Genomic DNA, 13,794 nt, shown 5'->3' with positions numbered 1-13,794 from the left:
TGGGAATAGCACACAACCTTACATGCCTTCAAGATATTGCTTTAGGCAAAGACTTTTGTGTGGGTGTGGATAGGAAGGTTTGTGACTATCGTTTATTTAATATAGTTTGTATGTTGAAATTTATGTTGTGAAAATAGACCTTACAGTGGCAGTGTGATCTACCTTAAACAGTGAAGGAAGTTTGGATTATTGTTTAAGTAAACTTTCTTTGATTCATTAGGAAGTGAGCATAAAGAGTAGAAGTCATCAGTCAAACTAAGAGCAAAAGGATTTGCCAAACCAAAAGATTATCCCTAGAAAAAATGAATAAGTTTGGGGTGTTAGGAATGCAGCTGGCTTGATAAGAGTGCTAGCCTAGTGTGCAGGAAGCCCTGAGTTTGATCCCAGTACCTTATAAAACCTGACATAGTGATTCTCAACTGTAATCCCAGCATTCTGGAGGTAGAAACATGAGAATCGAGAATTTCATTTTCCAAGGCCAGCTTGTGAAACATGAGATCTTGTAAAACAAAACGAAAAGATTAGTAAGCTATGCAGACCTGTTAAAGATTGCTCCAGGAGAAAAACTGCAAATGAAAATAAAAATAGAACATTAGATTTTAAAAAGCTACTATATGGTAATAAATTTGAAAAGGTAGTTGAAATACATGATTGTTAGGGAACTAGTTACTCAAAACAGTTATCAGTAGAAAGCTTGGACTAAGCTTAGACTTGTAGTAGTAATGATGAGGACTTTCTTTTTCAAATCTCTTGGTCCAGATACTCATGCATACAAACTCTGTCAGATTTAAATAACCCTTCCTTTTTATAAACTCTGGAACATAGGGCATAAAAGCAAGACAAAGCCAAAATTTCAAGACCATTTTATGGGGTTAGTGAAATCTTGACTCTAAAACTAGATAAGGTTATATATAGGCATATTACACCTATTAGTTCAAGTAGTCTGTGAGGTTGGATCATCTTAGCTAGCCATCTCAAAATTGTCCTGAGTAGTTTGTAGTCCAAAGCTGATCTTTGGGTGATGTTTGTCAGCTTAGTGGTATTATCATTATCTTTTACACCTATTAACGTAGAAATGAAAATCCTGTATACTATTAGCTCATCAGATTTAACCATGTCAAAAGAATCATGATTCAACAGTTTGTCCTAGTTTTTTTTCAATATTGATATATTAGTGTAATTTATCTCAATAGATTGGAAAAGCATGATTTAATGATTTTTTAAAAAATGCTAATCAGCCAGCACCAGTTTATGATGAAAACTTAGTAAGGCAAAGAGTGCAGGATAACTATATAAAAGTCATCACCAAAGACCTGTAGCTAATAGTAGTAATAATGGAGAAATTTTCAGTATATTCACTATAAGATGGTAACCAGCTGTAGATGCTCCCTATTTCTGTAGTGCTATATTGTGTACCCTAATAAACATGCCTACGGATCAGAGGACAGAGCCAGCCACAAGATTAGACATAGAGGCCAGACAGTGGTGGCACACACCTTTAATCCTATTACTCGGGAGGCAGAGATCTAACTGGATCTCTGTGAGTTCAAGGCCACACTGGAAAAGAGCCAGGCAGTGGTGGCACACACCTTCAATCCCAGTACTAGGGAACACAGCACTTTTAATCCTAGGAAGTGACATGGCTGGGTGGAGAAAGGCATATAAGGTGGAAAAAGGTATATAAGGCGTGAGGAAACAGGAACTAAGACAGTTCAATTGAGTTGTCTAGGTAAGGTTGGCTGTGGCTTGCTCTGCTTCTCTGATCTTTAGCTTTCACCCCAATATCTGGCTCTGGGTTTTTTTTATTAAAAGATCATCTAAGATTTGAGCAACAATTTCTATTACTGTTTAACATGTTAAGAAAAATCCTGGTTGCTGGCTTGATGGTGGTGGCTCACATCTTTAATGCCCCTGAGGGGGGACAGATCTTTATGAGTTCCAGGTCAGCCAAGGTGATATAGTGTGAGGCCCTGTCTCAAAAAACAAAACAAAACAAGCCCTTTAGAATTTGGCAATAATATCATTTATCGAACCAATGAAATCACGAAAGAAACTCAGTGTAGATGGATTGTTAGGTTTAAGACCAGCCTGGGAGTTAATATTTATACTAGTAGCAATAAATCAAAAATGGATACCTATGTAATAGTAGCAAAATTATGGTGTGTATAGGTAAAATAATGCAAGAACACACAAGTCTTTTAAGAAGAGACAGTAAAACTTTACTAAGGAACTAAGGAGGACTCTAGTTAAGTGGCTCAAGTTTCCATGTTCTTGAGTCATATTATTATAAGAATGCCTTTTCTCCATTTTAATCTAGAAATTCAGTTTAAATACCACCAACATTACGTTTGGATTGTTTGACAAACTCAGTAACCTAAACTAAATTTGTGTGTTAGTGCCTGTTGCTGCAGTACTTCTAGACAGTGCTGGCTGGTCTCCAACAGCTCCATATTGTCAGTTGTAAAGTTTATCCTGACAGAGGTGGGCAGTATTAGGTTTTGCTGTGTCTTTTATTTGCACGTGCCTTTGGCTTTTTAGGTGGTTTCTGGTCTTTCTTGCAGTTGTGTGAGACTGTTTAGATCTGCTACTCATTTTTTGGGTTATTTTGTGAACTTTGAGTGCATGTTTTGTCAGATAACAGGCATTCTGAATGTTCTCTCCCCTGACTTGTCTTTTTCTTAGTGTTTTCTGAAGAGTAGTTTTTAGTTTTGATGTTAACTGATTTTTATCAGTTTTTTCTTTTTCTTTTTTATCCTGAGAATATTTGTGTTATCCAGAGTCAGGAAGAATTTCTCCCAGAAGTTTTGTGGGCTTAGCTTCTAATCTGTGGTCTGAATTATGAGTTGGTATGTGTGTATAGTATGAGATTGACATTCTCTTTTCCCCATATACATGTCCAGTTGTGTCAGCAATATTTGTTGAAAAACTACTCTTGCTATTTTGGCAGTTTTGTAAGAAAGTAACAGACTGTGTATGTATAGATTTCAGTTCTGTGCATTAATCCCTTTATATGGTATATCATTTTCGAGATTGCTGTGTCATGGACTATGGATGTTTTTCCATGATGGGATGCCTGTCTTTACCCCTGGTAGTGTCTGGTATATGAGATGTTCACGTTCATTGTATGCTGTGCCGTTTCTAGTTCATTTGTTTGTAACGTAAAAGTGCATTTCTTGTGTACATGTGGTTGGATCTTGCTTTTTTAAAAATTTATTTGTGGCACCTTCTGTCTGTCTACCTTTCCTTTCTTTTTTTCTTTTGCTTCCCTCCCCTCCCTCTCCTTCCCCTCCCCTTGCTTCTCCCTCCCCCTTCCATTTCCTTCCTTTCCTTCTTTTTTTTTGAGACAGTTTTTCTTTGTTCCTCTGGCTGTCCTAGAACTCAGAGACCTTGAACTCAGAGATCTGCCTTCCTCTGCCTTTGAGATGAAAGTCATGGGCCCTTAGCCTCTAAGCCCTGTTGAAAGCTCTTCACATTTACTATAAGGTTGAAGTCCATTGTCTATTTTAGTTATCTATCTATCTATCTATCTATCTATCTATCTATCTATCTATCTATCTATCTATCTCTATATCAAAATCCTTTTTTTTTTAAAGGCCTTGACTGGCATTAAATTTAACCCTAGCTGTGTAGCTGAGGATGACCTTGAATTACTGATACTCCAGTCCCAGAAGGGAGTGTGTCTTAAGTGTTTTGATGGGTGATGCCATTCTGTATGCTGTGAATATGTGTTGCTCTGATTGGTTGATAAATATCTGTGTGCTGTGAATGTATTGCTCTGATTGGTTGACAAATAAAATGCTGATTGGCCAATGGTGAGGCAGCTTAGAGGCAGGCAGGAAATCCAAACAGATAGACAGGAAGAGAAAGGAGAGGCAAAGAGATGCCATTGAGCCACTCAAGAAGCAACATGTAACGGGATGCAGGTAAAGCCACAGAACATATGGCGATACATAGATTAATAGTTATGGCCTAATTTAAGATATAAGAGCTAGCTAGCAAAAAGCTTGAGCCACGGCCATGCAGTTATAATTAATATAAGTCTCTGTGTGTTTACTTGGGGGATGTGAGTGGGAGAGATTTGTCCTGACCACCAGCAGGCCAGGACACAGGAAATCTTCTGACTATATGTTCCAGCTCATGTAATTCCCCAGTCTGTTTTATCTTTGTGCTTATCTATTCTAGAATCATAAGATGAAATTTGTTTTTTTAAATAATCAAAAATTAGTGTGGTTTGAATAAAAATGGCTCCTATAGGCTCATATATTTGAATGTTTAGCCATTAGGAAGTAGCACTTTGAGGTTTAGGATTAGGAGGTGTGTCCTTGTTAGAGTAGATGTGGCCTTGTTAGAATTAGTATGTCAGCGGCAAAAGCCTATGTCCAGTCTCTGTCTCTGCCAGTGGATTAGGATGTAGGTCTCACCTGTAGCTTAAGTTTTCCTGCCTTGCCCACAGTCAGGACAAATCTCTCTCACCTGCCAGTCTCACAGCCACTCAGACCCAGCCAAGTAAACACAGAGACTTATATTGCTTCAAACTGTATGGCCGTGGCAGGCTTCTTGCTAACTGTTCTTATAGCTTAAATTAGTCTATTTCTATAAATCTATACCTTGCCACGTGGCTCATGGCTTACCGGCATTTTCACATGCTGCTTGTCCTGGTGGCAGCTGACAGTGACTCCTTCCGCCTTCCTGTTCTTTTATTTCTTCTCTCTCTTAGTCCTGCCTATACTTCCTGCCTAGCCACGGCCAATCAGGTTTTAATTATTGACCAATCAGAGCAACACATTTGCTATACAGACCATCCCCCAGCACAGCCAAGTACAGACCATCTCAGACACCTGCACTCAGGCCCGTGGTCCTAATCATCCTCTGTGTGGACCTGCTGGGTAAAGCCATGAGGAACCTGAGAACGGGCTCCCACAGGACATACAGAACATCCCACAGCACTCACCTAATTCTCCAGTGCCATGCCTGCAGCCATGCTCTCCACTATGGTGATAATGGATAAGCCTTGGAAACTGTAAGCAAGCCCTCAGTTAAATGCTTTCCTTTCTAAGAGTTGCTTTGATCAGGGTCACTTTACAGCAGTAGAACAATGATTAAGACAACTGGGAAAGAAATCTTTTATATTATCCTTTGTGTTTCTGTTCTTTAGTTCTGGGCTTCCATAAAAATTTTTGTTTTTGGATATGTTTTTCAAGACAGGGTTTTTCTGTGTAGCCCTGGACATCCTGGAACTTGCTTTGTAGATCAGGCTGGCCTCAAACTCAGAGTTTCTCCTGTGTCTGCCTCCCGAGTGCTGGGATTAACTACTGACTGGCTTGTTGAAGTTTTTTTAAATGTGGTTCTGTTGACTTGGACTTAGTCAGCTTTTGTCTGTAGAAGTCTTTATTTTCTAAGAATATTTTTTATTGGATATAGAATTCTATATGCACAACTTCCCCTATTATAATTTTAAAAGATGTCTTTCCATTTTCTATTGACCTTCATTGTTTCTTTAAAAGCAATTTTTATTCTTTGAAAATTTCATACATGCATACAATGTATTTTGATCATATTCACCTCCTACTCCTTCCTAACTACTTCAGATTCACTTCTGTATCTCCACCTCCTACCAACTTAATGTGTACCTTTTTTCATAACCCATCTGTACAGTGCTACTCTAAGCATAGTGTCACCACCCATTGGAGAGCATTATCAGCCTACTAGAATTCACACCCTCAAAGAAAACTGATTTTTTCAATAGCTTCTACTAAGGGTGTGGGGGTCATGAGCGCCCTCCCTCCAGTAAGTAGTCTGTGTTTTTTTTTCTTGAATGTCTGAATAGTCTTTGTTCCTCTCTTGGTGATACTTCCCTTTTTTTCTGGCTACTTTTAATATTTTTTTAATCTATCATCCATCCATCCACCTATCCACCCACCTATCCACCCACCCATCCACTCATCCATTCTCTATCCTAACAGGGTCTCTTTTGGCCCACCCTGTCTTTATACTCATTTTGTAACTGAGGATGACCTTGAACATCTCATGCCCCTGCCTCCACCCTGGGAGGGCTGGAATTGTGCCCAGTTTATGCCAGCCGATTATCCAGTCCAGGGCTTTTTGAAGCACTCTACAAACTAAACCACCACATTCCTAGCTTTGCTTTATCATTTTTAAGCATCAGCAATTTGACTATGATGTTTCTTGAGGGCTAGTTTTTCTAAAAGTGTTTGTTCTTGTTGGTTTTTCTGAGCTTCCTGGATTTAGAGTTTGTCAGATTATCTCCCCCACCCCCAGTTCCATTTGGCAGATTGCTTCTGTCATAAGTACTGAAGCACTGTTAACTTCCTTTTTTTTTTTTTTTTTTTTGGATTGCTCTTCGAACAAAGATAGTTCTCTAAAAACTGTGTGTGTGTTCTAGAGGATATTGACTTGACTTTATGGAGTTATTTCTCTCCTATCTTCATGTGGGTTCTGGAGACTGAATTTAGGGTGTCAGGCTTGCACGGTAAGTTTATTTGCTGAGCTATCTTGTCAGCCCACAAAGAGAGTTTTTATTGCCGTGTATTCATGCTCACTGATCTTTTCATTTTTATTGTCTAATCTGCTTATACAGATTCACTTGGGAATTCTGACTGTAGTGCGGGCTGACATCAAGTCCAGATGTTGTTAATTGAGCAAATCCTAGGTGGTATGGTAATAGAATCTTCAGTAAGCTTACCTCTAAGGACTTTTATCTGTAGTTAGCTTTCTTAGTGTTTGGTGCCCTCAGGATCCATTCCCAGTGCGTTTTCAGGTTTCTGCCAGTGTCAGGTGTTAAAGTTCTCTAGTTTTTATGGAATGTTACCCACCTCTTTTTCATTATTCTTGGCACTTGCTCTTTCTGTGAAGTCTGATTCTAGCTAGAGGCCTGGAGCTATCATGGGCTCAGATTGATCAGCTTTCAACATGCTGGCTTCATTCTGGGGCTCAGGGTTCTGTTAAATCACAGGTATTGTACTTAGTTTCCTTAATAGGTGTGTTTAGACTTTGGATTAAATTCATAAGGTAATTCCATAATATTAAAGACTTTCTGTCTATAAACTTTTTTGTGTGTCAGCCTAATCGTTGAGAGATCCTTTGATGGGTTTTGCCAAGATCTTACATGCTTTGAGCCAGAATGAACCAGACATTCTCCTTAAGCCTACTTGCTATGGGATGGGCCTTCTGTACACCGTGAATATGTATTGCTCTCATTGTTTGATAATAAAACTGTTTTGGCCTATGGCAAAGCAGGATAAGGTTAGGCAGAACAATCAAACTAAGAACTTAGAGGAAGAGGGGAGAGTTGAGAGAGACACAAGGAGCCACCCAAGAAGCAAGATGCCAGAGACCAGTAAGCCACAGCAGAACATGTGGCAATATATAGATGAATAGAAGTGGGTTAGTTTAAATGTAAGATCTAGTTAATATAAGCCTGAGCCATCAGCCAAGGATTTATAATTAATATAAACTTCTTTTATAAGTATGTTTATTTGGGACTGGATGGTTGGGACAAAAAGGCTCTCCCTCTTCTGATCAGATTTCATAGTCTTTTTAGTTCTCATTTCCATAACTGCTTCAGCAGCCTACTAGATTGTTTTCTGTAGAAATTTTTTCACATGTCCACATGTGCTGCTAGAGCTTTTTTCAAAATGATGGCAAGTCATCACTGCTGTAAAACTCAATTGTGAAAGAAAACCAAAACTAGTTCTGAGCCTTTGAGCCAGTTTCCTATAGGTAGTGCCAGTCACAGTTCAGTACAAGAACTGTGGTGTCCAGAGAAGGAGAGGATTGAGGACAGGAACTTAGGTGCTTTATAAATATTGGCAGGTTGGAAGGATGGAAGTCAGTGACCATTCCAGAGAGTGGACTGCTGCCCTTGTCACCGTTTACATCACCTCTGCAACTCTACCTGTCTCATCCTGAGGCCCTGGAGTTTGACTGCCACAAACTCTCAAGCTAGTGTTTATAGAAAGATCAGTAGTACTGCAAAGCCCTAAGTGTTGATTTGATCTTCCAGATTGCTCTAAAGTGTGTTCCTTTGGCAGAATCTAATTTGGAAAGTGCATTTTTTAAAACTTCTCATTTAAAATTAGCTTTCTATGAAAATAACCTCCAAATCTTAGGGGCTTACATAATAACAAAGGGTTTTTGTTGTTTTGTTATGTTTTTCTTTCTTTTTCTTGCTCATGTTATATTTAATAATTTTTCTGTGTAACATAGTAATAGGTTTCTTCGCCAGTGTAGTAAGCCAGATCAAACTGAACTGAAAAAGCAAAAGAACAGGTTTATTTGATCAAAGCAACTCCTAGGTGAGCCCTCCAGCCCCAGAGATTGAAGCCAGAGAAGTCATGAGGCCTAACTAAAGCAGGGAGCATGTATACCCTATAGGTGAGGGGTGATGTCATGTCTTCCACAAGCTGGGTTTGTGTCCGAGTATGGTAAAAACCTGACCACTTCAGGCGGGGTCTTGGGCTACTGGCAACTTAGGGGGAGGAGCTGCCACAGCTGCCAAGGATGTGGCACTGGGCTTTTTGGCGCCTTTCTTTGTTGGAGATTCTCTGAGAGGGCGTGGTTTGGAGAGAGGAATGGGGCTTTCCAGATCAAGCAGGAATGAGCTGGAGGTTCCAGCCTGCCATGGTCCATGGAATAATACAGCAGATGACAATTAATAATTCAAATGTCAACCCACCCGACGAATAATTCTCTGATGGAGGAACCTTGTTTCAAGCAAGGCTTACGAGGCCATGGACTCTGAATATTGTTTGCTTCTGTCTGTAATTTCACATGTTTAGAAACTGCTGTGGAATCTCCCTACCAGCTGTACTGCAGTGTTTCCATATCATGGTTATATCTCAGTCTTAATGGGCATTTATTCTGGGGACTGCCTAAAAGATGACTCCTCATTAAACTGTATTGCCCATCTAATATTAATATTGTTAGCTTACACAGGGTTTGATGAATAAATACGTATACAAAGAAATACTGCACAAGTCAGGAATTACAAATCCCTGAGAACTGTTTTATATTAGAGCTCAGGCTGACATAGGAAAACAGTTGAGTCCAGACTGGCTAAATTCCTTTAATCTTTATGCTGAGAATTACAGTTACAGGTTTTTTTGTACATCATTAAGTGACACAAAGCTTCTAAAGAGCTTTAGATTAGACCAGGTGTGTAGCACAAATCTTAAAAGGTCTTATTAATAAAAACAAACCCAGAGCCAGATTTTGGGGTAAACGCTGAAAGATCAGAGAGCCAGAACAAGCCACAGCTAACCTCACCTGGTCAACTCCTCAGCTAATCCTGTTTCCTCAGACTGAAAGCCTCTGAATCCCCATCCGAATGGATCTCAGCTGAACTGCTGCTAAAAAGCCTAAAAATTTAAAAACCTCTAGTTCCTGGTCCTCATGTCTTATATACCTTTCTGCTTCCTACCATCACTTCCTGGGATTAAAGGCATGTGTCTTTCCCAAGCAAGACAAGAGATCTCAAGTGCTGGCATTAAAGATGTGTGTTACCTTGTCTGGCTGTTTCCAGTGTGGCTTTGAAATCAGAGATCCGGATGGATCTCTGCCTCCAGAATGCTAGGATTAAAGGTGTGTGTGTGTGTGTGTGTGTGTGTGTGTGTGTGTGTGTGTGCGCGCGCGCGCCACCATTTTCTGGCCTCTATGTCTATCTAGTGGCTGTTCTGTTCTCTGACCCCCAGATAAGTTTATTGGGGTGCACAATATGTCAAAAAGGGGGGAAATGTGATATTTTATTTGTGCTTTAAATAAAGCTTGCCTGGAGATCAGGGGAAAAGGCCAGTCATTTTAAGTAAACAAAGTCAGGTAACACATACCCTTAATCCCGATCACTTAGCAGGCAGGGTCTCTATGTGTTCAAGGCCATACTAGGGAACAGAGCCAAGCATCGTGACACACACCTTTAATCCCAGTACCAGCCATAGAGGCCTGGAGGTCTGTACAGGCAGGCAGTGACAAGGAAGTGAGAAGAGGCAATGAGAGGGCAGAAAAGCAAGGCACATAAAGGCATGGGTAAATAGGAAGTAAGATGCATTTAGAAGCTGCAGAGTTGGTGAGGTAAGGTTGGCTGGTGGCTTTTCCTATATCCCTGATCTCTAAGGCTTTCACCCCTATATTTGGCTCTGTGTTTTTTATTTAATAAGACCATTTAGAAATTTGTCTACACAGGTGCCTTGCTATCACATGGTCACACAGCTGAGCTGCCTGGCTAGGTTGTAAATACAAAGATAGGCCAATTATTACTAGCTAGCAAATGATTTAGTCCTTGCACCCATTCCTGACCTCAATTTGTAAAAATATATTCTGACTAGTCAAGGCTACAGAAAATAATTTGACTCCAGCCCCTAATGAGGGCTACAGTTGTCCTTGGGTAATCAGAAGTTATACACAGGATAGGAAAGTATATTTCAAGACTTAAAAATATTTTTATTGTCACTGTGCTATTGGAGAATACCCTAGTGAATGCATATTAAGAAAATTAAGGCAAACCTGAGTTCCTACCAAAGCATTTATGACACAGCTCTCTTTCGGTAAACATTTCTAGAAAGCCTGACATTTCTCTTAATCACAAAATGTTAGATAATGTAATGACTGATTTATTTGCAGCTGTAGTTGTACTTTACAGCCAATTAAGAAGTTGAGATTTGTTACTTGTATGTATTGGGATAGCTCTGTTTGTTATCGTCTACTGAAATGTGACCTTAAAATGTAACTGTATATTCAATGTGAAAGAGGCTATTGAATATATATATATATATGTATATATATATATATGTATGTATATATTATTTGATCTGTAAGATCAAACAAAAGCAGGAGCCAACATGAGAAAAGAGAGCAACATGAGAGAATAAAGAGAATTACCATCAACATATGTGTTCTTTTCCTACCCCTTAGATAGAAACCGCTTAATTTTGTGACTCTGGGCATTTTCTTTCAGCCCTGGTGCAGCCTGGGACTAGTTTCCCAGAACAATATTAATGGCTGAGATTGGCTGTGGTGGTCCTTCATATGTGATTTTTTTTTTTTTTTTTTTTTTTTTTTTGGTTTTTCGAGACAGGGTTTCTCTGCGTAGCTTTGCGCCTTTCCTGGAGCTCACTTGGTAGCCCAGGCTGGCCTCGAACTCACAGAGATCCGCCTGGCTCTGCCTCCCGAGTGCTGGGATTAAAGGCGTGCGCCACCACCGCCCGGCTTCATATGTGATCTTATTGAGAAGAGCTTATTTTAGATCCTATTTTGTTTTGTAGAGACAAAGAGAGGACAGAAAAACAAGATAGTTTAAAAAAAATTTTTTTGTTTAGATTAGCATATCCTTTTTTTTTGGTTTTTCCAGACAGGGTTTCTCTGTGTAGTGTAGCGTCCACACTACTACCCATTCACCATGTCCGAGCAAGGGGCTGAGGATTAAAATAGAGACAAGACAGCGGGTCATTCGTCTCAGTAGAATGCCCTTTATTGGAGGGAGGAGGCCTTAAATACAGGCTTACAGCACAGTGGAAGAACCTGGGAGGGCAAAAGTTCGCTACAGATGTTTTATATTCTAGCATTACACCAATATGCAGAATATGCAAACAAGGAACCTCTAGTAAGCTGTTTAGGAGGAATGAAACTGGCAGGATATTAGCATAGGGAGGACATCTGATCAAGGTCAGCAAGCAAGGCAACAGCTACCCAAGGAACTGGTCAGGGCCCAACAGTGTAGCTTTGCACCTTTCCTGGAACTCACTCTGTAGCCCAGGTGGCCTCGAACTCACAGAGATCCCCCTGCCTCTGCTTCCCAAGTGCTGGGATTAAAGGTGTGCGCCACTACTGCCCGGCAGATTAGCGTATCTTAATGTAGCCTATTTTTAATGGCAGGTTTTGTGTGTTAACTTGACATAAGCTTAAGTCACCATAGAGGAAGGAGCTTCAGTTGAGTAAATGCCTCTGTGAAATCTAGCAGTAATGCATTTTCTCTATTAGTGATCAATGGAAGGGAGCCCAGCCAATTGTGGGTGGTGCCATCCCTGGGCCGGTAGCCCTGGGTTCTATAAGAAAGCAGGCTGAGGAAGCCAGGGAAAGCAAGCTAGTAAACAGCACTCTTCCAGGATCCTGCCCTGTTTGAGTTCCAGCCCTGACTTACTTCAGTGGTGAACAGCAATGTTGAAGTGTAAGCTGAATAAACCTTTCCTCCCCAACTTGATTTATGGTCATGGTGTTTTGTGGCATCAATAGAAACCCTTACTAAGACACTATCAGAATGTCTACATCTGTTAACATTCCATAGATGTTAAATAGAGTATTCCAGAGTGTATTAGAAAGCATGATGAACTAAAGGTGTGTCAGGACAAATAATGGCTGAATGAATGGCTGAATGGGTGGAAGGGTCTTGCTGTGAATGATGCTGATGTGTCAGAGTGTAAAGAGACTGTGTGTGGATGTGGTGTGGGTGTAGTTGCATGTGCACATATATGAGAGGATGTGTAGTTGCCAGAGGGCAACAGTGGGCATCTTCGATCTGAGGAGACTTAGTAACCCACATCACTAATAATTCTTGCCCCTAGGTGAGCAGACATTTTATAATATTTCAAATTGAATCTAGTGAAATTACTCTGTTTTTTTCTAGTATCAACTAAAATTTAACTTTTGAATTGATTGAAAGTATTAATTGATTTTACTAAACTTTAAATTTTCCATTTGGTTGTCAAGGGCCTGTCTTCCAGTTTGCAAATGGGTTGATAAACTCCAAATGTGGTGTTTGGCTTGTCACCTAGCTTACTGTGTTGGCAAGCATCACCATGAATATGATCCATAGGCTGAACTGCAGGATCTTATTGGGGCCTTTTTGATTTTTACAAACTGGTTATCACGTAAAATGTCATTGATAGAGACAAACCCGCTTTTGATTTGTATATAAAGCTTAGTTTTAAATCTCTGAAGAAAACACAAAATTTTTCTTCAAAAGAAGTAAAAAGCTTACTTCTTTTGTAAACTGAGCTCTAAACCATGCACATTGTACTGTAGGTTATTGGGCACTGTGTGAAGTTTGTTGTCCTCCTTTGCAGTGTCTCAGTGCTGTAAACTAGTCTTGTCCCTTTCCAGTGTCTCAGTACTATAAACTAGTCTCGTCCCTTTCCAGTGTCTCAGTGCTGTAAACTGGTCTTGTCCCTTTGCAGTGTCTCAGTACTATAAACTAGTCTCGTCCCTTTCCAGTGTCTCAGTGCTGTAAACTAGTCTTGTCCCTTTGCAGTGATTCAGTACTATAAACTAGTCTCGTCCCTTTGCAGTGTCTCAGTGCTGTAAACTAGTCTTGTCCCTTTGCAGTGTCTCAGTACTATAAACTAGTCTCATCCCTTTCCAGTGTCTCAGTGCTGTAAACTAGTCTTGTCCCTTTGCAGTGATTCAGTACTATAAACTAGTCTCGTCCCTTTCCAGTGTCTCAGTGCTGTAAACTGGTCTTGTCCCTTTGCAGTGATTCAGTACTATAAACTAATCTTGTCCCTTTGCAGTGTCTCAGTGTTGTAAACTAGTCTTGTCCCTTTGCAGTGATTCAGTACTATAAACTAGTCTCGTCCCTTTCCAGTGTCTCAGTGCTGTAAACTGGTCTTGTCCCTTTGCAGTGTCTCAGTACTATAAACTAGTCTCGTCCCTTTCCAGTGTCTCAGTGCTGTAAACTAGTCTTGTCCCTTTCCAGTGTCTCAGTACTATAAACTAGTCTCGTCCCTTTCCAGTGTCTCAGTGCTGTAAACTGGTCTCGTCCCTTTGCAGTGATTCAGTACTATAAAC

General features: G+C 40.1%; 1 protein-coding gene across 2 annotated transcripts in view; it reads left to right on the top strand.

Moving 5' to 3' along the window:
* The window catches only part of Cacul1 (CDK2 associated cullin domain 1), an 81,494-nt gene that overhangs the window by 8,537 nt on the left and 59,163 nt on the right, over nucleotides 1–13,794 (top strand). The window lies entirely within an intron of this gene.

This window comes from Peromyscus maniculatus, chromosome 1 (genome assembly GCF_049852395.1).
Source record: "Peromyscus maniculatus bairdii isolate BWxNUB_F1_BW_parent chromosome 1, HU_Pman_BW_mat_3.1, whole genome shotgun sequence".
NCBI classification, from domain to species: Eukaryota; Metazoa; Chordata; class Mammalia; order Rodentia; family Cricetidae; genus Peromyscus; species Peromyscus maniculatus.
The sequence above is the reverse complement of the archived record's forward strand: the minus strand, read 5'-3'. Positions and strand labels throughout refer to the sequence as shown.